Here is a 23445-nt window from a genome sequence, read left to right on the forward strand (position 1 = left end):
GGAGAGAGAGAGAGAGGGGTAGACAAGGAGGGAGGGGGGGGGAGAGAGAGAGGGAGGGGAAGGGCTCAACACCAAAAACACCCATCTGCTTTCTTTCCCATTCTCACTCCTTCTCTTTGTCTCTACCTCCTCCTATTCTCTCTCTTTGTCTCTTTGTCAGTCCCTTTATTAGTGTCCATCCTTCCCACTCTCCGTCCTATACACCCCCCCCCCCCCCCCACCACAGACACACACACACAGGATGGTATATCCTTAATACAGCACGATATATCCATGATCAGTGCCATCATTTTGTACTATACTGTTTTAATTGATACAAAGACCCCCCCCCCCCCCCCCCACACAAACACACACCACACACACAAAGCTATACAGAGCCTGTCAGTGCGTGAAGTGGACTCTCTCTGTTTGTCTGCCCCCCCCCTCCACATCTCTCCATCATCCTTTCTTCTCATTTCATTGAGACTTCAAACACTTGTGAAGTGCCTTGACTCATGCACTTCAAAAAGGGGAAGTACAAGTAAGCAAAGCAAGTCGACCTCCTGCAGCACTGCCATTTTAGTCAAATATATTCCCGAAATGTGCTCGTAACCTTCTCACTAGTGGTAAGATTTTACACAAACAAGCTACTTGAAGATGTGGACAACTTCATGAGGCAAACAACCACCAAGGAGAGCAAAAAATGATTGTGTTTTCAGAGGAGCATTATATTTGGCTGTGGTTTTTCTTTAAAAGAGCTGATTGAACTCAACAGTACAACACCAGTCAACAGTACTACAGGTGGTGGCCCTGCAGAAAAAAAACAGTTCAGTGTGTTTGGACTTTAGCAGCATGTCATCCCTCTTTCTTTTCATCTTCCTGTTCTCTCCATCCACGTCAGACAGAAAGCCAAACACTGAGCAACTCCTCTACACACATAATGAGTATTGTTTTCTAATAGTTTTTAGGCTTATTATCTCAAGATCACGGCTTAATGATGTCATCTCAAGACATTAAACTGTTATAATAGTCATAACTTAAGTGTATCAGTGGTGTATAAAGATGACAAATGCTGCTATTTGGTTTTTTTGAAGCACTTTGTATTCTATCCACAGCGGTTTTCAGTTTAGTCAATCCTCTTATTACCTCTGCAATAACAGTTTAAAGGACAATTTGTTATCTAAACAGAATTCGATTTGACAATTCTTATGAGGATTATGAGATAATTAATCATCTTGAGATAACTGGTGTTAAAATATTATTAGCTAACGCAGCTGTTCCAGCATGCGCTACAGAATGGATGGTTTATGATCAAAGCGATGTCTCGTCGGTTTTGATTACAGCAGCACTTTTAGCCAAACCGGTCGAAATTATCTGTAATCAGTTTCAATCACTGCTCCAAATATACCGTTACATGCAGCGTTGTGTATTTTAGGAAAGTTGCGCAATGTTGTTCTAGCTCAGCTGTGAGTCGAGTTGAGGGCAAAGGTAGTGCACCATTTTTAAATGTCATTAGTGATTGAAATGTGATTAATTAATCACTTTGAGGCTACAGTCAAAAGGCTAATGAGCGTTTTTACTCATATGACCATACAAGCATGGTGACAAGTGGCTTTTTGCGGTTTCTCAATAGTTAACCGTGTGATTTCACAGCTCCACCATTTGGCATTCAGTGTCATTAAGTCAACACACATCGGGCTGTTGTAAATGCACACGTTTACTCAACAGATCAACAGCAGTTTGATTTTGCACAAGTTGCTATTTTCTGTCTCACTGTTCCCTTTAAAGTCATAGAGATTTTAATAAGTAGGCTTCTGTTGTGTGTTGTAGCAGAAAATCTTTTCAGGGTATCACAGCAGAACTAATTTGGACTCATTTTACAGAAGTTGTCGACAGCTCTACGCTCAAATAGTTTCATATATTTCAGGCTCTTCATGGTGACTGGAAAGGGAAATTTTTAAAAAAGGACAAAAAGAGATTCCCAGTAGGTTTATTTCATTATTCTCAGCAAATACATGAAAAGACTAAAACCAACAATGAATTGATCCTACTAACATGTTTTATCTGTGTAACCAAAGCCTGATATATCTCATTCCATAGCGCTCATAGAGCTCCATTGTTGTCCGAAAAACGATTAAAAACACATCAGTGAGTCACACTGTTGCACTGGGTTCCTTCATTACCATGAACACAGACACAATAGTTCATTTTGACTTAATCTCACAAACGCCATCCTGCTGCTGGAAATACTTGCTAGAACACAAAATGTGTATTAATCCACATCTGAAATGAGTCCCCAACAACCTGTTTGAGTAACATTTGCTAAAAACTACAGTGCCCAGCTGTTTAAATCATTTATAAAGATTTCCATCTTCAGTAGGAGCCAATAGAGTGACACATACAGGGCAGAGAAGTTGGAAAGTATTGAGAGACAGGCTAACACATTGTTGGTTTTGGTCCTGTCATGGGATTTGTTGACAATAATAGAAATATAGAATAACACATGCCTTATGCTTTAAGGAAACTTTTCATTTATCCTTGTGTAGAAAGAGGCTTTTTTTTGTTTTCCTTCATAAAATCACCTTAACCAAAGAACCCAACTCTCCTGTGGAGAATTTAGGTAGATAAGCCTATAAATAGAAAACAGTTAGGGCACTCCAAACCAAACTTTTAATATTGCAAGAAGAAGGCCTGTGCATTGACTAAAGAACATGGACGAGAGACCCAGACAGCAAGACAGAAAGAGAGAGAGAGAGAGAGAGAGAGAGAGAGAGAGAGAGAGAGAGAGAGGAGGAGGGAGGTGTGTTTACTCATGGCTGTGTGACGCCTCCAGTGTCAGGTGACTTACAGGAAAGAAGTTGTTGTTCTCTTTCTGTCTCTCTCTCTCTCTCTCTCTTTCTGTCCGTCTCCCCTTCATTGGTGTCCTTTCTGTTTTTCCCTCCTTTCATAATTGCTAAGATGAATTGTTTTTCTCTTCCTGTTCGCTGACTTTACTGGCGTATTTATTTTATCAGTGTCAAATGTCATGTTAGGATGATGAATTATTTGATTACTTTGCAAACATCAAAGTTTTAAAGTCGAGTATATGAAATCAGCAGAGACAGTCAAGACGTTATGAGACAATAATCACCATCTTAGACATACAGTACAGTACAGTACTTTGTTGTATGTGTTAATAGCTTTTGGCTTGGGGCTATGTGAAAAGGTTTACTCTAACCCTTTAATGTGTGTATATATGTGTGTGTGCGTGCGTGTGTGTGTGTGTGTGCGTGTGTACTCATCCATAGCAAACTGGTGAGTGTGACACATTCCAGTGGGACAACTCACCAATAGTCTAGCAGTAGATGGGACACAGACACCTCTGTCCGCTGGGGAAAACTCAACAAAAACACACCGATGGAAGAAAATTCAGGTCTCACAATCGCTACAGTTACATAGAATTGACTTTTTCTTCTTTGCAATTTAGGTCACAGTTTAGCTCCATAGAAGAAGTTGGAGTGGCGGCTTTAAAAGCTGTGAGTGGAGGAAGTGGTAGTGGTGGTAGTAATACTGGAAGTGATGGTAAAGTGGTGTTATTAGCAGTAAAGGTGATAGTCATAGCGGTAGAAAGAATGGCCATATCTGCAGTAATAGTGAAAAAGTTGAGTGCTGTTGCTTGCTGTAGACTCATTCTGGTATCATTGCATACGTGTGTGTGCATTCTTCTCCCCCTCCGCATACCTTTGCCGTCTTGCCTCTAACAATAAATTCTGCAGCGTTTTTTAAAGTGCACTTCAAGTCAAACTGAACTGCAGTGAAAACTCTGTGGAGGGAGATACTGTAGCTGAAAACAGGAAGGTCATTAATCTTCGGGAGAAAGCGAGCCGACTCTCAAGTCAGGCACAAGGAAGCAGCCGCAGCAGTTCAGCTTTAGAGAGACTAGCAGCCAGCAACTACGGTTTAGCTGGTTATTCCTCTTTCTCTCTCAGATTTTCCAGCCTCTAGCAGCTTCATTTTACTAACCCTCCTCTACCTTCTAACCACAAGATCCACAGAGAGCTATTTTTCCCCTCTAGCGTTTGCTTTTTGCTCCTTTTTTTTTAATGGGAGATGCAGTCAGAACAATGTAGAAAAAGCTGGAAATGATTGGCCAAAGGGAAGAAAAATGCCAGATAGATTGCAAAAAAAATCATTAGAGGTCAGCCTGGAGTGGAAAGCAGGGGTTTCACCACCCTCTCGTGTCAGGGGACGCCAAAACAGAACCATATTGGACCAGAAAACATCGAACCCCGTTTAAGATTTCTTATCAAACATCATCTCTTATCTGTTACTCTATTAGATGTCCCCTCTGAGGATACATTGGAAAATGCCTTTTTTTGTTTGTTTTGGCCTTCAATCCACACCAGAGATTTATAAAAACGTTAATACAATCGATTATTTTGTCTTTTAACGTAGCAGTTCACACAATGTTGTCACTGCAACCCGGTAATTACGCATATTTAGTGCTCAAGTGTAATGACACAGAAAATAACAGAAAGTCACAGAAAGAGTTGGAAGTGACAGAAAAGAGCTTTTCTCTGCTACAAGCAAGTAGAGTAAACTTGAAGCTGATTTGTTCCTTTTGGGGTATGAAAAGTTTCAGGGCAGCGAGTTTGATTAGTCAGTAAGTTCCATGGAAGTAGATCCTTATACAGTTATTTACAAAAGCAAGTGCGGATGACTAATTTCTGTGTTTATTTGGATTTTCAAGCATTTGAAATTATTTATGTAAAATTGAAGTTAATTTAGAAAGCTTTGGGAAGCTTGAGCCCTTTGACCCAGTAAGCACTGTTTTGCCTGAATCTCTACAACGGAGGTGGTGAGTGCAAAGTTAGTGAGAATAAGACCCAGGGTGAAATTTACCAGAACTTTCCATAAAAGTTCCTTTTTTTGCGAGGCCATTTTTACACTCCTTCTATTTATATCTCTGAAAGTACAATCATCTATCCAAAGTGTCCAAAGTGCCATATTCATCTAAGTATTTGTTTATTTTCAACTTTGTTTCAAACAATTTGGAAGATATGAGGGAGACAATGTAGACAGAACAACCCGAAGGAGTCAACAGTGCCGTGAAAAGAACATGATCCCTCACTGGCTTCCCATCTCTGAACACTGTGCTGCAGCTAACGATTATTTTCACGCTTATATCTTTCGACTGACTGTCAACTTGCAATGAGATTAAATTTATAGTGATAGTATTGATTTATTTTCTGTAGACTAAAGGACTACAAATTGTACATAGTTGCTGTATATAGTTCAGAATAAAGTTGGTAAAAATGTGTACCTTGTATATATATCTCTCAGAAACTACTGAATGAAAAGCTACACACTCAGGGCCCATTATACACCAATAAATAAATAAATAAATAACATCTGTACCTGTTTTGGAGTGTGTGATTATATCTCAATATATACTGTGTGTAGCATTTAATTCCTCTTACATGGTGCATTCTGAACCAGTTTGATCCAGCACCTCCACACAGATGAGTAATGTCTCTCAATTTAAATCATTACAGTGTCATCATCATCAAGTTTCTACTTGTTTCCTTCTTGTTTTCTGCTGTCTCAATAGGGAAATACCTTTTCCTCGTCAAACACATGTGATCTGACCACTTTGTTTTGTCATTAACTACTAGATAGCAGATAATGACGCAAGTTATACCGTTGCTGATGTGAGATTTTAAACATTTTTCAACAACCAGGAACAGAGCAGTTTCTCTACTTTAGTTGTAATCAGATTACTGTAGAATAACGATTTTACAGTCACTATTAATTTCTGCAATCAGATTACTCTCATCTTGTTATATGTTTTAAGGTAACAGAACACATTTGTCAGGTTTGTCAATTTATAACTCAATCCTCCTATATGCAAACATTTTATGTTGATACACTAGAAAACAGTCACTGTTTTTTGTGGTAATCTGATTACTGTAATCCAGTTACATGCAGAGTAATCTATTACTTCTCCTGCTGCTGCCCTCCTACGCCAGACCAGACTGGCTGAGTCAGCTCTGCTGCTCTATCACGACTCAGCCTGACACACTTTCCCTCCGTCAGCCCCCCCTCTGTTTCCTTCATGAATCTCTTCATTCACTCTGAGCTGCGTTCAAACTTCCTCACCTCTCTGCTTTCTCTGTCACTCTCTTTCTCTTTTGTCTGATTGAAATCGCTCCTTCTCTATCTCTTTGCAATGAGATGTAAACATCCCCCCCTTCCACCTCTCGCTCGCTTTTCTCCTCTGTTTCATTCTTTCAACCCCCTCTCTCTCTCTCTCTTTCTCTCTGTCTCTCTCTCTCTGTAGCTCTCTCCCTCTTTCCCTCCCTCCCTGCTGGCTGCCTTCAGGGTAGCAGAAGGGAAGTGAATGGCTTCAGCCCTCCCAGCTGGTCCCATCACCCAGCAACCCAGAGCAAAACAAAAGAACACACACACACACACACACACACACACACAAGCCTATGAACAAGCAGGCAATGCGCACACACAGACGGGTTCACCAGCAGATGAGTATATGCATGTTCTTAGACACATGCAGACAGATATGCAGATGAATGTACGCACACACACACACACACACACACACACACACACACCCATACCCCCCACCTTTGCCCCCCAAACTCACATCCATAAACAGCCAGCCAGCCGTCCCCTGCAGACTCCCACCCATCATCCCTTCCTCCAGTCCCCCACCCATCACCCATCATCCCCTTCTCCCCTCCCCAGCACCCTCTCCAGACACCCAGTCCTTTGTCCACACTCTGCTCTGCACACACACAAAAAAAAACATATTTGGGGAAAAACAGATGAACATGTGTTGGTCTAAAGAAAAAGTCGACACAAAGCGGAGGGTAAATGCACCGTTTGTGTTTGTGGTGCTCACACACACACACACACACATTCAGATACATACATAAAAACTGCAACCGAGCAGCAAAACAGAGCTCGATTGTTATTTTAAATTCTGGAAGTAGTCAAATCACAGTTCAGGAAACCTGTACTTAAAGCCAAACTTCCCCCAGAGATCCTGTCGTATATTATCAGTGTGTGATGGTCAGTGCCTTCCAGGAGTTATTTTGTGGTGTCCCATGACTGCTGTAACTATTTACCTTCCCTTTACCTGCTTCTTCTGTAATGTTTTCCAATGTATGAAGGAGGCTTTTTGATAAATCCCAGTGAAGAAGTGTTAAACTGTTGCAGTCAGCTGGATGTTTTCTGTGTAGGTGGAGAGGGCAATAGTGATAATTCAATAACAGTTTGAGTGTTACTGTAATGAATGCACATTAGATGAAAGTGGATATGATACTACCAATATCACCTTCCAGCTAAATGACTAAAAACATATAAATGAAGTCTGACCAGGATCAGATTAGCTCACTACGGGGCTCCAGGGCAAAAGTGTGCTGTGGGCCCCTATTGAAATACCTTAAAGACAGGACCATGGATGTATTACAAGATCTGGATACCAGATTCAAACATGGCGCCTGTTCAATTGAATGAGAATTGTTCGCCTGGCGCATGAGCCAAAAACGTTTCTAGCCTCCAGGTTTACTTCCACGTCGTGTGGCTCACTGAATATGCGCAGTAGTAGTGTTTCTCCCGCTGGCCCCGCCCACAAGTTCCCGCTCATGGATTAAAAATTCATAATAAAAAGAGTCATAATTGACTTATTTGCAGTTGGAGGTGTCCTGTCAACAGTTTTACAGACGTCTCTTTAATAATGGTGGTCTATGGGGAAAATGCTTTACCGCAAGTGGCCACTGGGAAAAATTGGAAGCAAGGCTGAGCGTAGGCTCCGTATCCAGTTTTCATACATCGACGCCATGGACAGGACTTCTGGAGAAGAAGACTGGAGGGAGTGGTGTATGACATCATCATGACATGACGTGACAGCTCTGGTGAACACTACATCGGCGTAGTAGCAAAGACTGTGGACAAGAGACTGAAAGAATGTTGGAAACAGATAATAGCTGTGTGTGAGAAGGTATTCCACTACAATTTTTTTAACAGAAAGCTTGTGTTAAAAACGTGTGTGGAGTTTTAAAGACCAGGCAGGGAGGGTCTAATGAAAGATGCCATTGTGTTGCATTATGGGAAATGTAGGATCCGGTGTTTTGGTGGGTGAACTTGAGTTTTAAAGTCCTCTGCTACTTCGAGTTTGATCATTCCTTTTTAAAGTTTTTTCATGTACGTCTGCCAACCTCATGGAAGTGAAATACTTAATTTCTAGAAAACCCCTTCAACACACAGCATCGACAATATCACTTAACCAGTGCTATGAAAGCTCAGAAAGCTATTTTTTTGTTGAGTGTGAAAGTTAATTCATGACCTTGAAAACAACAGTCAATAAAACTCAAAGGTCCACTTATTAGCTTTCAGACACATTTCACCGTCTTCCTCAGAGGATGTGATAACAGGTGGTCCTATACAATAACTGAACAAAACCCAACATTAGAGGAAGACCAGGATATGTAATTGAAAGCTCCAGAAACAGATAGTAAGTGGACCTTGAGTCAAGTAACTTTTTGTTCAACTAGTTTTTAGTTTGTTTATGAAAACAAATAAGTTATAAGCTGCTTTGGATCATAAACTGTACAGTCAGTGAATTGAACTGATTTAAACTGATGGAAAAGGACAAACACAGCTCAGATATAAAAGGGAATGCAAACAGAAATGTTCTGTTTTTGTTCCGTGCATGATCTTCATTTCATCACCATCACCGTCATCATCTTCATCTCTCTTAGTCTAGTATCTGTATTCCAAACAACTGGACAGCAGCAGTCCAGAAAATAAACACTCTCTGATGTTGAATTATGCTAACCTCAACTTTCTATATTCTTATTGATAGTATATTTTGTTGTTTCTGTATCATATGGTCATGATTTTAAGGCCCAGCTCTAGCAGACAGACTAAAATAGAGCAGCTATTGTGCAACAAAACAAAATTCATCTTTGTCAAATGAGAGCAGGCGCAGTCAGAGCAGGGCAATGACTGGTGGGGAAAAAAAACAATCCGGACTACTAAATATTTAGTTTAACTTTCTCCTTCAGTACGGCAATTGTGAGCCAAACCAAACCTGTGAGAAAAATGCTTTGCTTCCCAAACTGCCCAAACAAACAAACAGAGGGAAAGTGAAATGGAGTGAGATGTTCTGGAAACAACACAACGTGGAAAACCTGAGGATGTGAGCAGCTTCTGCAGGCCTCAGGAACATAACAGCAAATTGGATGGAAAATTGGGGAAAAAAATGATCCGAACTGAGTCCAGTCCAGAGTCATCTGGTCCGATCCAGTCTAAACACACTGCTCGAACATGGTCTACGTCCAGGATAGACCGGGCGAGCCCAGTCCAGTACACCTAAGCTACTATTCATTTGTCCGATCCAAACAAGTATGTCCCAGTCATGTCTACAACAATCTCAACCAAATCCCTCTGACGCAGCCCAGTCTGGCCTGGATTACTGTCCCAGTACCAGTCCCAGTAAATACAAAGAAACACAATACAACCCGGCACAAACACAAACACCTGAGCACACAAACACACACACACACACACATTGTCCTTACACACTAGAGCGGTGCGTTCAATGTCTTCCACATTAATTATTGAACAGAAAAATCCGCTATAGAACAAGCCAGCCAAGAGTCATGAAAAGTGGCCTCAGCTATCCAGACACACACACACACGTACATAGCACACACAGCCAAATGTGCATGTTTACATAAATACTTCTTCTTCAGGAGTGACTAATAAGGATGTGAAAACGAGAAACATAAAATGAAAGTGTCAAACTACAGTACTTTATGGTTCACAAATGTTTTGGCTCATGACCCTTTCTAGATAATTAATATATACTTGCAACCCATCGTCACATTTTGCATATGTCCAGTGTTGGGCCATAACACATTACCCACCATCTCGAAGGACCAACAAACTGGCATCCCTAGCATGCTAAATTTGTGAAAATCAAGAAAAAAATCAACATAATTTAGTTTTGAAATGTCTTTTCCCTTTCTTACTGTGATTTTAATCTTCTCTCAAACCCTCAGATCTATCCTGCAAACCCCTTGGAGGGTCCTGACCTCACTTTGGGAACCACTGAAATACACCGTCTATCAGTAGCCCAGTGCATTTCAACTGTTTACTGTATGTGCATACAGTACATGACCAGCTGTGTGAGGTCACCACCCCAAACACACACCACTTGCTTCCACACAAAGCCAAAATTATGGTGTTACACACATCACCATCATTCAGTCAGACCCAAACAGTAATCTCCCCAAATGCTACGCTGCACCATTGACACAGATATCAGCCCCTTGAATGGCTGCCAAGCTGACACAGCACTGTATAACAAAAGTATATAATCATTAAGCCATAATCATACAGCGGCTGCAAGCCAAATATCCCAATATCAGAGCTGACCTGTTAACACTCTCGCACTCATTCAACATTGCCACGGCTGTTTTTTTCACTGCTGGCACTGAAAACTCACCAATGCAATATTGTGTTAGTAACAAGTACAAGGGAATGTATGTCATACTGTACAGGCTAGTGTGAGTACAGGCTGTCCTGAATGTCAAACATTTAAGTATGTACACTGTATTAATATACACTTTCAGTATCTGTTATTTGAGCACGCAACACACTTTAAATATCCCAGTAGACACTTTCAGTATACAGATAATATCTGAGCACACACCTTTCCATATAGGGGTTGAATGAATAACAAAATGTCCTAAAGACAGAGAAGCTTTTCGCACAGCATCTGCTGCATGAACAGTTTGCTGACTGAAATACTCAAAAAGGTACATATAAGCATGAAGTATCTCAGCTACACTAATGATTTTATCCGTCTTATAACAACAGTCAGGAGTCCATATGAACAGTGAAAGAGGTTTTCCTCACTGTAATCATTCATCCTGTTCATACTGGCTATTAAAAGATCCTTCAAATGTGCTTTTGATGTAACTGATGAAGGCTAAAATCCACACTGTGTCCACACAGTCATTTAAAAGTTGATGTGAAGCTTATATGAGGCTTTAGCAGATATCTGACACATTTACAGTCTTTTTAGCATCAAATTCCCTCTTTGTGTTTCCCTGTTGAACTGCGGTGGACGTATACTAACAAAAAGAGGAACTTTGGTCTTAAAAAGACTGTAATGTTGAAAGATATTTACTTGATTTGACTCATTTGGAATCTGGAAGCTTCATATTAGCGTCAGATAAACTTTAAAATACATTTTTGCACAAAGGATTGTGGATTTTGTCTCCCATCACTTACATTGTAAGTGCATAATGAAGGGATCTTCTAATGTCAGTATGAACAGGAGGAACGATTATAGCAAGAAGAACCTGTTTCAATGTTCATTCAGGCACCTGACTGTTGTTTTAAGACAGACTTGAAAAATTGTGAAACAGTCCTTTAAATGTAAGTCATCACTTGACTTAAAATATTAAAATAACTGAGTTGGATTGTCTTTTGTGTGCTAATATTACACTTTTTGATGAATACAAATCTTTACAACCAGTATTCCAGGTTATTGAGGTGGAAATTCATCCATATAATTATTAGCCATGCTAGCAGCGTGGCTCTATTACTGTTTGTCCACTACTTTGATTTGATTTATATGACAAATACCTACAAAACTAATGACATTCCATCATCCTCAGCTGTACTTTAAGTTGCTAATTAGCAAACTCTCAGTCTTGATAAGTGAGTGAAGTCTTCCTTCCTCCTGCATCATCAGCAATATATCAAAATGTGGGACTGAACAGCTGTTCATGATCACTACTTTTTGATCCACTGACACTCTTTGACACTTTGACACTCTCTCTTTGACTTTGATGCATTCAAGACATGTGACTCATTTTGAATATATCATTAAGGACACTTGACTAAATGTATTTTACTTGCAAACACAGTATTCCTAGATACCACCTGACAACTGGCTTTAGTAGCATTTGAAAGTGAGAACCTTGTGTTCATCATAATTTCCATCTAACATGTAACAGTCCAGATGTTCATCACATCTGAAAACTGTGCTGACATTAAGATAAACTAGCTGCTGAACACACATGTTGGGTGGAAGAAACACACTAGAGGTTGTGCTGCATGATGGTTCAGATGTATGATGCTGCTCTTAGACATGCAAACTGTCTTTGATGTCTGTGAATCTACACCATTATGTGAAGCTTACAGCGGTATATTCTCACTGTCACACACGTACTTACAGAGTGGGAGACAGAGAGTGTGTGGGAGGGGGTATTCCAACAGAGTACATGATGTAACATGGACTACTATACAGGTAGTGGAGCAGTGAGTCACTGTGCTGAGGGAGGTAACATGATAACATCCTGGGCACAGTGCGACTCAACATCTGTGTGTGTGCGTGTGAGGCTTTGTTACAAAGAGTTCAGAGGATGTCATTTTATCATCTGCAAAAGTGCCAACCATAACAGCTCATTTTGTCTCTGAGTTCACAACAGAAAAAATAAATACATGTCAACTACTTTTCCAATGTGTAATTACACATTTCCAGTGTTTGTATTTATCTATCCTCTCCTGTCTTTGAATGCAGGCTTATACATTATTAATAATTAGTTTGTTAAGAGGCCTGCTCTGCAAGCGCTGCTCTTCTGACATCCGATCCCCCTGCTAATGTGTGCTTATGTGTTCCTGTGTGTGTGTGTGTGTGTGTATTTTACATGTACAGTATATGTGCCTCAGATCTATATTTGTTTAGTCTCGCCTGGCTCTCGGCTCTCCGAATGCACTGCAATGCTTCAACAGTCATTAGCTCTGATGCTGCACTAAGTGCATTGTGATGCACATCATAAACATTAAGTACAGCAGACTAGAGCATGTGTGTATAATGTTGTTATGAGGCATGCTGATATTATGAGGTCTGTCCTACGAGCTAAAAAGCTGCCCCAAATAACAATAATATCTTAATGTTTAATTAAAATAGGTGCAATGGTGAATAACAATGGTGAAACACAGCATATGCAGTAATACACCATATGTGAATAACAGTCTTATAATTACAACCAAAGAAATCGCAATAAATGATGAAATGAAAAAACATAAAAAAGGAATGAAAACTACAAATTTGTGGCCTGAATTGATATAATGTTACAAGCATGTTATAATTAAATACTGAAACAAAACAAACAAAGAATAGTTAATAGTTTGACAAAGAATCCCAACTCAAGATCCGCTTACTAACTTTTTTCTAGAGCTTTCAACCACATCACTGTAAATAACTTTTAGCTTTACTTCTAAAGCAACATGAACATTAGGTCCTAAAGGTGCTATGGATGAAATCATAACAGCAACTGAACTTGCAAGTCAACAGATGTCTGTCTCCATAACAACTGAGCAAACTCCATTTGCTGATTAAGCCTGTGTGATGTTGTTGAAAGCTCCAGAAAACAACAGGAAGTGAACCTATGTGTGGGATTGTTTTGTCAAACCACTATTTAACATCAAGAATGACATTTCATGCTTAATGTTAATAGTATATTTTAAAATTCTACATATTAATTGTAAGTTTTTGCATATTGTGAAATTTTAAAGCCTGTTTTGTTTAGCATGGAATTATTATTATGACTGCCTTTGAAAAACAATTCCAGTTTGCCTTTCTAACCACTTCCTGGCTGTTAAAAGATCTCAGAAGATAAGAAAAAGACTGGTGTTCATGTAATCAGCAGGGAAGCACTCTATCACAGACAATTGTTTTAAACATTCACACCACATATTTACAGTGTACATCCACACACACTGAAGACAAAGGCAAAGTATAACATGTCTAAACATTAGAGTGTGGAAATGTCTTGTCTTCCAATACATTTTGCCTCATATTTCATCTGTGTGATTGTTAATATACAGTAAAGTTGGATTCTCTGATACTTCTGAGAGACAGGAGGCGACACACACACAGACTATTAGAGAGAGAGAGAGAGAGAGGAAAGAAGCGAGAAAAGGTGGTGCTCGTGTGAATAATGGAAAGGAGGTCAGTGCCTGAAGGGGTGGGGCGATGGTGAACACTCTGCTCAAAGTAAAGGCACTGAGAATGTAAAGCTGCCACACACACACACACACACAGACTCACACACACTAGATCACCTATTATGATGGTGGATTGACAAGTGACGGGACGTACTAAATTTGCATGGCTCATCTTTGCATTTGGTTTAAAAGCAACTGATAAGTTGCAAATGCTACTATAAATCCTACAAAATATTCACAGTACACTTAAATGTTGTAAAAAAAAAAAAAAACCCTCTCATATCCATTGCTATATTACGACTTAAAATTATAAAAGACGTTGCATTTGATGAAAAAGTTGCCAGCGTACATGTAGATTGGATCAAGTCATGTTGATCTGTCACTTTCACCGCGATCAATTACTGTAAAGTCAAACCACTCAGTTTATATAGTCAGTCTATAAATCAGTATATATATCCTTGGTGTTTGGACTTATTGGTCAAAAATTGTAATAACAAAAAGGAAGAAATGTATTTTGCTCTCTTAATCTCTTTGTCATGATAGATTTATGTTCTCCAATGGGCATGAATTTCTGTTCCAGACTTACAGTGTCAGTACTGGTAATTTGATTGGTGCGTGATCTCTGTGGCCGGGCACTAAAATTTGTTCTGTATCACTGAAATTTCAGTGGATATGCAGACAGTTGGGTTAGGATGTTGTTAGCTATTGCTAATGCTGCGTCTTTGTCCTATGATTCAGACCTTACGTACGGACAGCTTTCATTTCAGCTTCCTAGTTATAAATCTAAGGGAGAGAATCTGAATTTCTGTCACACTTGGTAAAAACAGGTGTCAACAAACAGGTGGCAAAATGGCTGCACAACCACCGTCACTGGCAGCTAAATAAAATCCAATTTTAACACTAATAACATCAATTCAGCTAATTTAAAAAGAGCTATACATAATTAATTTGTATCTGGTTTCACTTGGTAACTCTCTAAATACTCAAAATATGTGACAAAGCAAACATAGCTAATTTAAGCTATTTATCTGTGACTACAAGGCTAGCATCTTGGAATAATGTACGAACAGTCCCAAGTTGGAATAATAATAAAAACTTCTGATTTCAGCACTCTTTATGTTGCTCCCCAGCTCCACATATAACTCAATGTCGAACCATAGTGTAACATAGGTAGTGCTGAGGTTACACAACTACTCACTGCTATGAGATTTGACAGTCTAGTCATGTGCCATTACCAAAACTGACCCATGAAAAAAAGAATTAACGCTAGCTAGAACCCCTTCTGTTTTAAAAATATGCGATGAATGCAGAGCTGAATGTGCAGCAGTTGCCGATGACAACGCAGCTAAAAAATACAGATGAAAAGTGGGAATCACAGCTAAGCTAGCACTTAGCTAATCACTTTACTAGCTTCTAGCTTCTTCTACTTTTCGAGTGGAATATAAAGCTAACAAGTGTGCATATTGTAAAGAGACAGATGTTTTATGTAGGCTTGCTGAAAAGGGGGATTAAAAACCTTTGTATCAACGTTCTGAGGGTATTTATGGTCTATTACATGCTCCGGGTTATTAGCGTACCACAGATGTTTACAGCTCCTCTTAGATGTCATGCTTGTAGCTTGCCAAAGGCTTTTTTATTCTCTTTTTAAAACATGGAAAAAATATGCACTATAGCTAGAGTATTGTTATATCTACTTACTCAAAAAGTGAGAAATTCAAATTTTTGAGTTTCACTTTGACATCTTGTAGCCTTTCTGTTAACTCTCTATTTCTGAAAGAAAAAAGTTCATGTGTTCCTTATTTTTCCAACCAAAAGAAAAACAAAAAAACACTAAAGCTCTGAAAGGCAATTTCACAATAACGCTGTAATAACAGGGTTTTGTAGTATTTGCAACAAGGGCTCAACCAACCCAAGGTTAAAAACAATATTTTTAGGTCTTGAAGATGATGATAACCAGTATTTTGCTGGTGAGTGATAGCTGATAGGAGTCACAGTGAGGGTCCAGTATGACATTCAACAAATGGCAGTTAGAGCCCACAGCATTGCAGGAACATGATCTACACCTCCGCCTGCTGACGGACTGACCAGTAAGCCCCCGCACACGACAAATTTAAAAGGATTATTCTGAACTTAGACTGTTCAGGACAGACTGAAACATGCCCCTTTACCCAGAAGTCCATATTAACAAGCTTAATACAGCATTTACCCCCAGAGAAACAGAGCAGAGGGTCAGAGGTCCCGGTTCATGAGATAACCCTGCTTATAGGGGAAATTAGAGGGGATACCTGTTCCCCGTTAGAGCCAGTGTAGTGCAGTGGAGTAACGCCAGTCCTACTGAGGGATTATTGTGCGGTGATGCTATCATCACAACCACTCTCCCACTGTCTATTTATAGTTCACAGAGCTCCCTCTCTGTGTGTGTGTGTGTGTGTGTGTCTCTTTCAGTCTCTCTGTCAGATTCTCCATACTGAATGCCAAATGTATTAAAAGGAGAAGGTCAGAAAAAAACAGAACCGCTAACCAGCAGTTACTGGTTTCAAACCCAAGAGAGAAATACAGCACCTGTCCCCGATCTCTCATAGAGCTCAATACTGAAGTCGGTTAACTTTATGTGTCCCCCCCATATGACACGCATGAAGCATGTAAAATTTTCACCACAGGGGTCAGAACATGTTGTAACATATTCATGGGTCGATAATTCAGTGGATACTGGTGGATCATTCAGAGCTACTTAAAGTGAGTGAGCAAGTCTGAGTCCTGTGGGCAGGACCAGCAGCAGCCACAGGTACACCTTTGTGCACAGTTGTGTTGCTTATTGTTTCGATAGAACATTTAGTTTCAGCAAATTTCGACCTGGATTCACACCACATATGTGGAGTTGTTTATTGGAACTCTTAAATGAATAATTTGACATTCTAGGAAATATGCTAATTCACTTTTTTGCAGAGAGTTAGATGAGAAGATCAACACCACCCTCATGTCTGTATAGTATTTACTGTGTGTAGCTCTTAATGCTAGCTTAGCTTAGCATTAAGACTGGAAACAGGAAAACAGCAAGCCTGGCTCTGTCCAAAGGTAACAAAATCCACTGTCAGCACCTGTAAAGCTCACGTTATATCTAATTTGTTTAATCTGAATGTATAAACAATTCACCATTTTATGGGGGGGTTACATGACAGGATAACTTCCCGGAGTCTCCACTGGTTGCCTGGCAACTGCTCCCAAGAAATAGTCCAGTACATAACCCCTATAAAACAGTGAATTGCCGTTTTAACAATTTAAGAGTCAGGCTAGCTTGTTTCCCCCTCTTTACAGTCTTTATGCTAAGCTAAGCTAACCAGCTGCTAGCTCCAACTAAATGTCTTCCCAAAATGTCGAACTATGTCTTTAAATTCAGTTCATTCAGTCAGGTGAAAACAAACCTGCCTTTGCTTTAATTTCTTCTTGTGAAATTTCTGAACAAACCATGTGCATCAGTTCAGTATGACAAGGTAAAGTCTTGCCACTTTTAGGCCAAACTGATTTCATATTGGATCTATGACTTTGTTTATCATAAAAGAGAGCAAAAACTAAAAGACTCTTCTCTGGAGATCAAAGCAAATCCTTTAGGGCATCATTAAGGAACAACATTGCCTGTAAAATGACCGGTAGGTGAGCTATGATTTCTACTGACCAGTTGCAGTCTGTTCACAGTGTGGGTTAGGAAACTCCACTTCAGCAAAGGATTTCAGATGTACTGAGGAGACCTGACCATAGTCTAGGTCTTGAGTGTCTCATCCTGGTGTTCAGACAGAGACAGCGAAGGCTGGATGGCTGCTGATTCTGCCTGCCAGACGAGCCGCAGCGTCTGAGCCCCGGGCCGGGAACACAGACGACCATGGCACCTTAATCTGGATTAGCTGCTAAATTAGAAGCCTGGTTGCTTGTATAATCCCGTTGACAAACTTCCTGCAGCCCCCAAGGCCATTTGACGGGAGCCGATTCATTCAGGCCAGGACATGCCAACACGGGCCAGACAGAATGACTGACTGATGAACTGCTCACAATACAATGAAATATCATTTTATAAAACCAGAGAGGAAAACATGAGCTCACAGTACTATAAAGTATGAACTAACACACAGACTTTAGGGACATTATACAGTGGGATTCCTTAAGTGATACCCATATAAATCGAAAAAACATATATCATTTAAATAATAATTTCACAAATCTACAATTTCCCTGGAATTTGAAGTTGATGACACACACACACACACACACACACACACACACACACACACACACACACACACACACACACGCCATCACTTTCTATTGGTGTATAACACCAGTATGTAATAGATCAGGTCTATATAGTGATAGTGTATGCTGGTTTGCACTGGAGCAGCGCAGCAGCAGATCAGGATGCATCTGTCAGTCAGTGATGGTGTGTGTGAGCTTAAAGACAACTTGGTTATATAATGCCGGCAGCAGCAGCAGCAGCAGCAAATGTGCGCTGCTTCCCTCGGAGCAACAAGAGAGAACACCATGATCAGTTCAAATGTTCTGTCCTCTCTTGAACAGAAACATTTTTCCAACTGCGCTCTCTGTTATTGTTCTTGCCTAACGGTAAAGTAGCCTATAAATTAAATTGTAAGAGCCTGTTCATTTTTCCAGTCTTGTGCTGAATTCGGCATACAAATAATGTGCCAAACATTACATATTTTCATAAAATCACAACTTTTAGAATTGATTAACACTGTTCCTCACGGCGGCTCCACTGTCTCTTTCAGCAGAATAAGCAAGTCGGTACAAGGGTCACCATTTCTGAAATCTAAGATTTTATGATAATAAGTCGTATTCGGTGTGTCAGATGTATGCCGATGTAAAGAGAGGCGTCTGTTAATATATAAAAAGTATAATATATTTGGTTATACTGTGTATCAACTTTAGAAAATGAGCGAGAAACGTTAAAATAGCTACTTTTCTAGTGCAGTCTGGTGGAACACTGTTAAAGCGCGACACAATGGTGCGTAACGGGAACTCCACGCTGCGCCTTTCCTCTTGTGAACGCGTTCACTGATGTAGACAGGCAATAGTAGCTGTCCATTCATTGGACACATAACCTGTCTTGTGTTTACCTACTACTACTTTCTGACAATGTTTAAAACACGAGGACGTAAACAATTTCACGCACGGTTAAAGATATAGAGATACATAACTCACAATCACAATCAACACCGGACACAACCGTGGAGGAGTTCTGATGCAGTTTAAGACACTCACCCTCTATGGCAGATCCGTCCAGCACGGTGCTAAAGTAGAAAAATAGATTTGAAAAGAAATGGCTCTAGAGATTTAGTTTACGTCAGAGAGCTCACTCCGCTACTGTTAGGATGTCTAATTTCTAATTTAGCTAAAAACTGATGGACTGCGTTCACACTCAGTCCAACGTCTCCAATGTCACAGATCTCGGCCAATGCGAAGTCATGTAAGAACAGCCAGCCAGCCTATGCTGCATTCAAGTGTCATGAGACAGATAGTAAATACGAATATCCTACTACTCTGCCCGTTTGGTGGTCAATATCTTCTGTAATCCCGGTTGGCTTTTGATTTTAGATGGTAAATGCGATAATAAATTACAGGTCACCTTAGCTTTCATGTGGTTTGGCTGCCATTTAAATAGTGTAATAATGGCTTTGACATGATGAATGTTAACTTAAAATGCACAGTATGGGCACTGGAGGGGTCATTTAACTTAGATATATCTAATTTACTGAAATTCTGACTGTTGCCATCAGAAACATCCCGCTAAGCCCATTAGGTATATGAAAATTACGTATGTGTTACGTGCATTCAACACAAAAAGCTATTCATTGAGGTCTGCATAACGTCCCCTACAATTCCCTGTAAATCTTGACATGCTGAGGAAATGTGTCTGTTTTTCCCTCCGTGTAGAGAAAAGCCTATTTCTTTAACACGCGGTTACTAAAACTTCCCACAGTACGTGAATGCATCAGCGTTCTGTGTGTGACAGACATGTCGTGCGGTGACTCACAGCTGAGTCACTGCGTCGTGTCCCGCCCACACCGCGGTGGCGGCCAATCGCGATCGTGCGGGAGCGGGCACAGTGGCGAGCAGTCACGCACAGTCCACAGTCCCGCTGTGTGCAGTTTAAAGGGCCGCCAGCCGCTCGGCCATGTACGGAAATCATTCCCATTGACCATTAAAGGCATGTGGGCGGGTTTAGATGTTACATATTCATATGCGACATAGATATGAACAAACACATATGAAAGATGAATTGCATCACATACAGAATGAATGCAGGAAAGGAACAACACCAACCTGTTTCTTAGTCACCGAAACACTCCCCACATCATACAGGGATTTTAATAAGAATCATAAATGTAAGGTTTTGTGTATATTTTAATACTTTGTGTCGGTTATTCTGCTTTTATGTATGTTTGTATGTATATATTCTTTTATATTTTGTCTCTCTCTTCTTATCTCTTTTTTTTTTTTTTTTTAAATAATTTTAGATATTGATTGTATACTCTAATTGGAACTTGAGCTTGAGGAAGCCAGATTTCAATGCCTTCAGTGTTGCTACCTACTGTGTTGCTGTGCGTGTGATAATAAAAGCTCTTGAATCTCTGAATACGAATGTGTGAGTGTGTTGAGACCACTGACTGTTTAAAATACACAGTGTGTCGTCAGCAAAACCACTTCTTTCCTTCAGTCACACTTTGACTGAAACATTTGCTTATTCTGGAACACATCCTGCCATGTCTGTTTGGGTATAATCATGCATAGAGTAGTCACAACAACTCCTAGAGGCTGGTGTGAAACAGATTAAGAAGTATTCGCCCCCACTGTTCAGGGCTCACTCCTCTACAGCAGCTTGTATGTCTGTATCGAGTGTGGGTGAGCCATGCTCCGAGCATTAAAGAAAAGTGTGACAATACTATATCGAGAGTTGTCTCTTTCCTCATTGAAGTCAAGTGCAAGAGGTATATTGCCACAACAATTTGGGGGCTCGTCTGTGATGCCAATCTCCTTTGACTGTTCTCCATACAGGTCAAATCTGTGCAGCTGGTGAAGGGACTACAAAATGCCTAAGACCCAGGAAGTCAACATTTCCTGAGGAAGGCTTGCAAATGAGTCCCGGCATGAGAAGGGACTGCCTCTGAATGACATGACATCTGAAATTAAATGAAGATACAATATTAGAGACCATGAAAGATGTCTGAAAGGTAAAGACATTCCATTAGGGGTGATGACCTATTGACAAAGGAATGAATGAATAATGTCTGTAAATGTCTGTGAAGGGTGAGGTCTCTGGGTAGTGCATAATAAATGAATAAAGGTCAAAGTAAAGAAGTTCCAAAGTTCACAGGATGTGTGAAAATAATGAGTGACAAACATGAACCAGACACTTGTAGGCAGTTACAGTTGTGGATGAAAACATTGTGGTTTCCCTGAAACCGGCAGTTTCAGTTCAAGTCAAACTGAGAAATTAAAGAAAGGACTTGAAAAATGTGAACGGGGAAAAGAACAAAACAATGAAAGACAGCCTAAAACACAAAAATCAGGGGAAAAGTGAGGTGGGGGGTGGGGGTACTAATCAATGTCCCCAGTTCTCTTTCCAGAAAGACTTGGACCTCCTCTCAATGCCAGCTGTCCATCAATGCCAAAGGCCAGATCCGCCTCCAGACCAGTCACCACCACAACCAGAGGAAAGCCAACCAGCCAGACATCCGGGCCTGTATGACAGGGTTCAAGATGAGCTGAAGCAGATAGAGATGGAAGAGTCTTGAACCAGTTCACTCTCATCACCACCCCCTTCATATTCTACAAACTCAGCCCAAGAAACTCTGTCAGAACAAGCAAAAGCAGGCACAATCACAATACAGCTCCCCTTCCAAGAGGGCATGCGTGTCAAAATTATTTGTTTTGCAAAGTTACAAAAAATTATAGATGCAGCCCCCCCCCCCCCCCAATTATAATATCTGAAATGTGTTAGAGGAGGTGGTGTTAGATACCATTAGACAATCCGACAAGTACTTTGCATAAAGCATACTCAGGCCTTTGATGTTAAAGGCCTGAGTTTGCATCTTGTTTACTAGCACATAGACAATGCCACACACAATCCTGCCAACGTTTCTCACCGTTCTTCTGTTCAACAACTGGTTGCAGTAATGTTCTTAAATATTCTTTAAAAAATGGCTTTGCAAATGTTTTATAAGGAAGAATGCATTTTGTTTGCAATTTGCAATTTTTTGCACTATATTTGGGCTGACAGGTTATATAAAACCTATGTTGTAATACAGCATATGTCACCATGGTACTGCAGAGATTACAGACTCATTACAAACTGGTAGGATTACAGGAATATTGTAGTGATTTTCTTTTTTCACAATCATAAATTCTCTCTGTTCAACATTATTTTTGCTCAGCTTCTCATCAAACCAGTCAGCTGCAGGACACACACACACACACACACACACACAGAGTAAGTGTACATACTGTACATTTGTTCTTCCACATGGAGGGTGCTTACTGAGGGTCTGCTGCCCTCTGCCTTCTAAAATCTAACTGAGCAGGCTGACATGGGAAGCAGCAGGGGAAGCTCCTCTTGCCATAACTGCTACATTTGGTTTTCATCCAAGCCCGCACCTGCTTTTTCTCACGTCCCACAGCTCCACAACCACCCAATGGGTTTGTCAGTATTTGCTGTTGACTGACATGCAGTTATAGACAGAAAATGATGGTAAACCCTTGATTTGTATTGACCTCTACTGGCAGTCAGAGAGAACTGCAACAACACTGATGGCGCTTATCTCCTACACTATTTCTCTGTAACAGCTCCTGTTCCTGTTTACACATAACTGACTCTGACAGATATGAATAATTAACACATTAGGTTACACAAGAAATCAATGAGAGCATTGATCCAACAGATGCCAGTTTGAGTGTCTTTGTAGGAGGGTGGAGGTGTTTTCCCTCTAAAATAAACTACAAGCTGGATAAACAGTTTTAAAGCCCATCGACGTTCATACTTGCTAAAGGGTAGAGATATATTGAAAATGTTCAATGTATTTAAATTACTGCCCGTTTGTTATTTCATTGTAAAGTGAATTGAGATGTTACAGAGTGATATCCAAAGAAAGTTTATTGGATTTGAGCTTTTCATACGTCATTGGAAGAAATCTGTAAGATCAATGACAATTTGTGAAGAAAGAAGGAATACTGTGCACTAGATAAACTAAACTCAGCCGTATTTTTGTGTATGCAGCTCACTACCTCCATACTGGAGTTGTGGTCCACGGCACAGAACCCAGTATCACAAAGGCAAATTTTTCTCTTTTTTTCTCATTGTGAAAGCTGAAATAGTTGGAAGCCTCCTTCACCTTCAGGCCTGGTCAAGTATTTCTTTCTGCTATTATTGATTAT

At 40.2% G+C, this 23445-nt stretch overlaps 1 protein-coding gene across 1 annotated transcript in view; it reads right to left on the reverse strand.

Moving 5' to 3' along the window:
* sertad2b (SERTA domain containing 2b) overlaps nucleotides 1–19487 on the reverse strand; it is a 41996-nt gene extending 22509 nt beyond the window's left edge. The window contains exon 1 of the mRNA XM_044372767.1: nucleotides 19276–19487. The gene's annotated coding sequence lies outside the window, so the exon portion shown is untranslated. The remainder of the gene's footprint in view (nucleotides 1–19275) is intronic.
* Between the last annotated feature and the right edge of the window lie 3958 nt (nucleotides 19488–23445).

The sequence above is a fragment of the Thunnus albacares genome, chromosome 14 (genome assembly GCF_914725855.1).
Source record: "Thunnus albacares chromosome 14, fThuAlb1.1, whole genome shotgun sequence".
In the NCBI taxonomy this organism is placed as follows: domain Eukaryota; kingdom Metazoa; phylum Chordata; class Actinopteri; order Scombriformes; family Scombridae; genus Thunnus; species Thunnus albacares.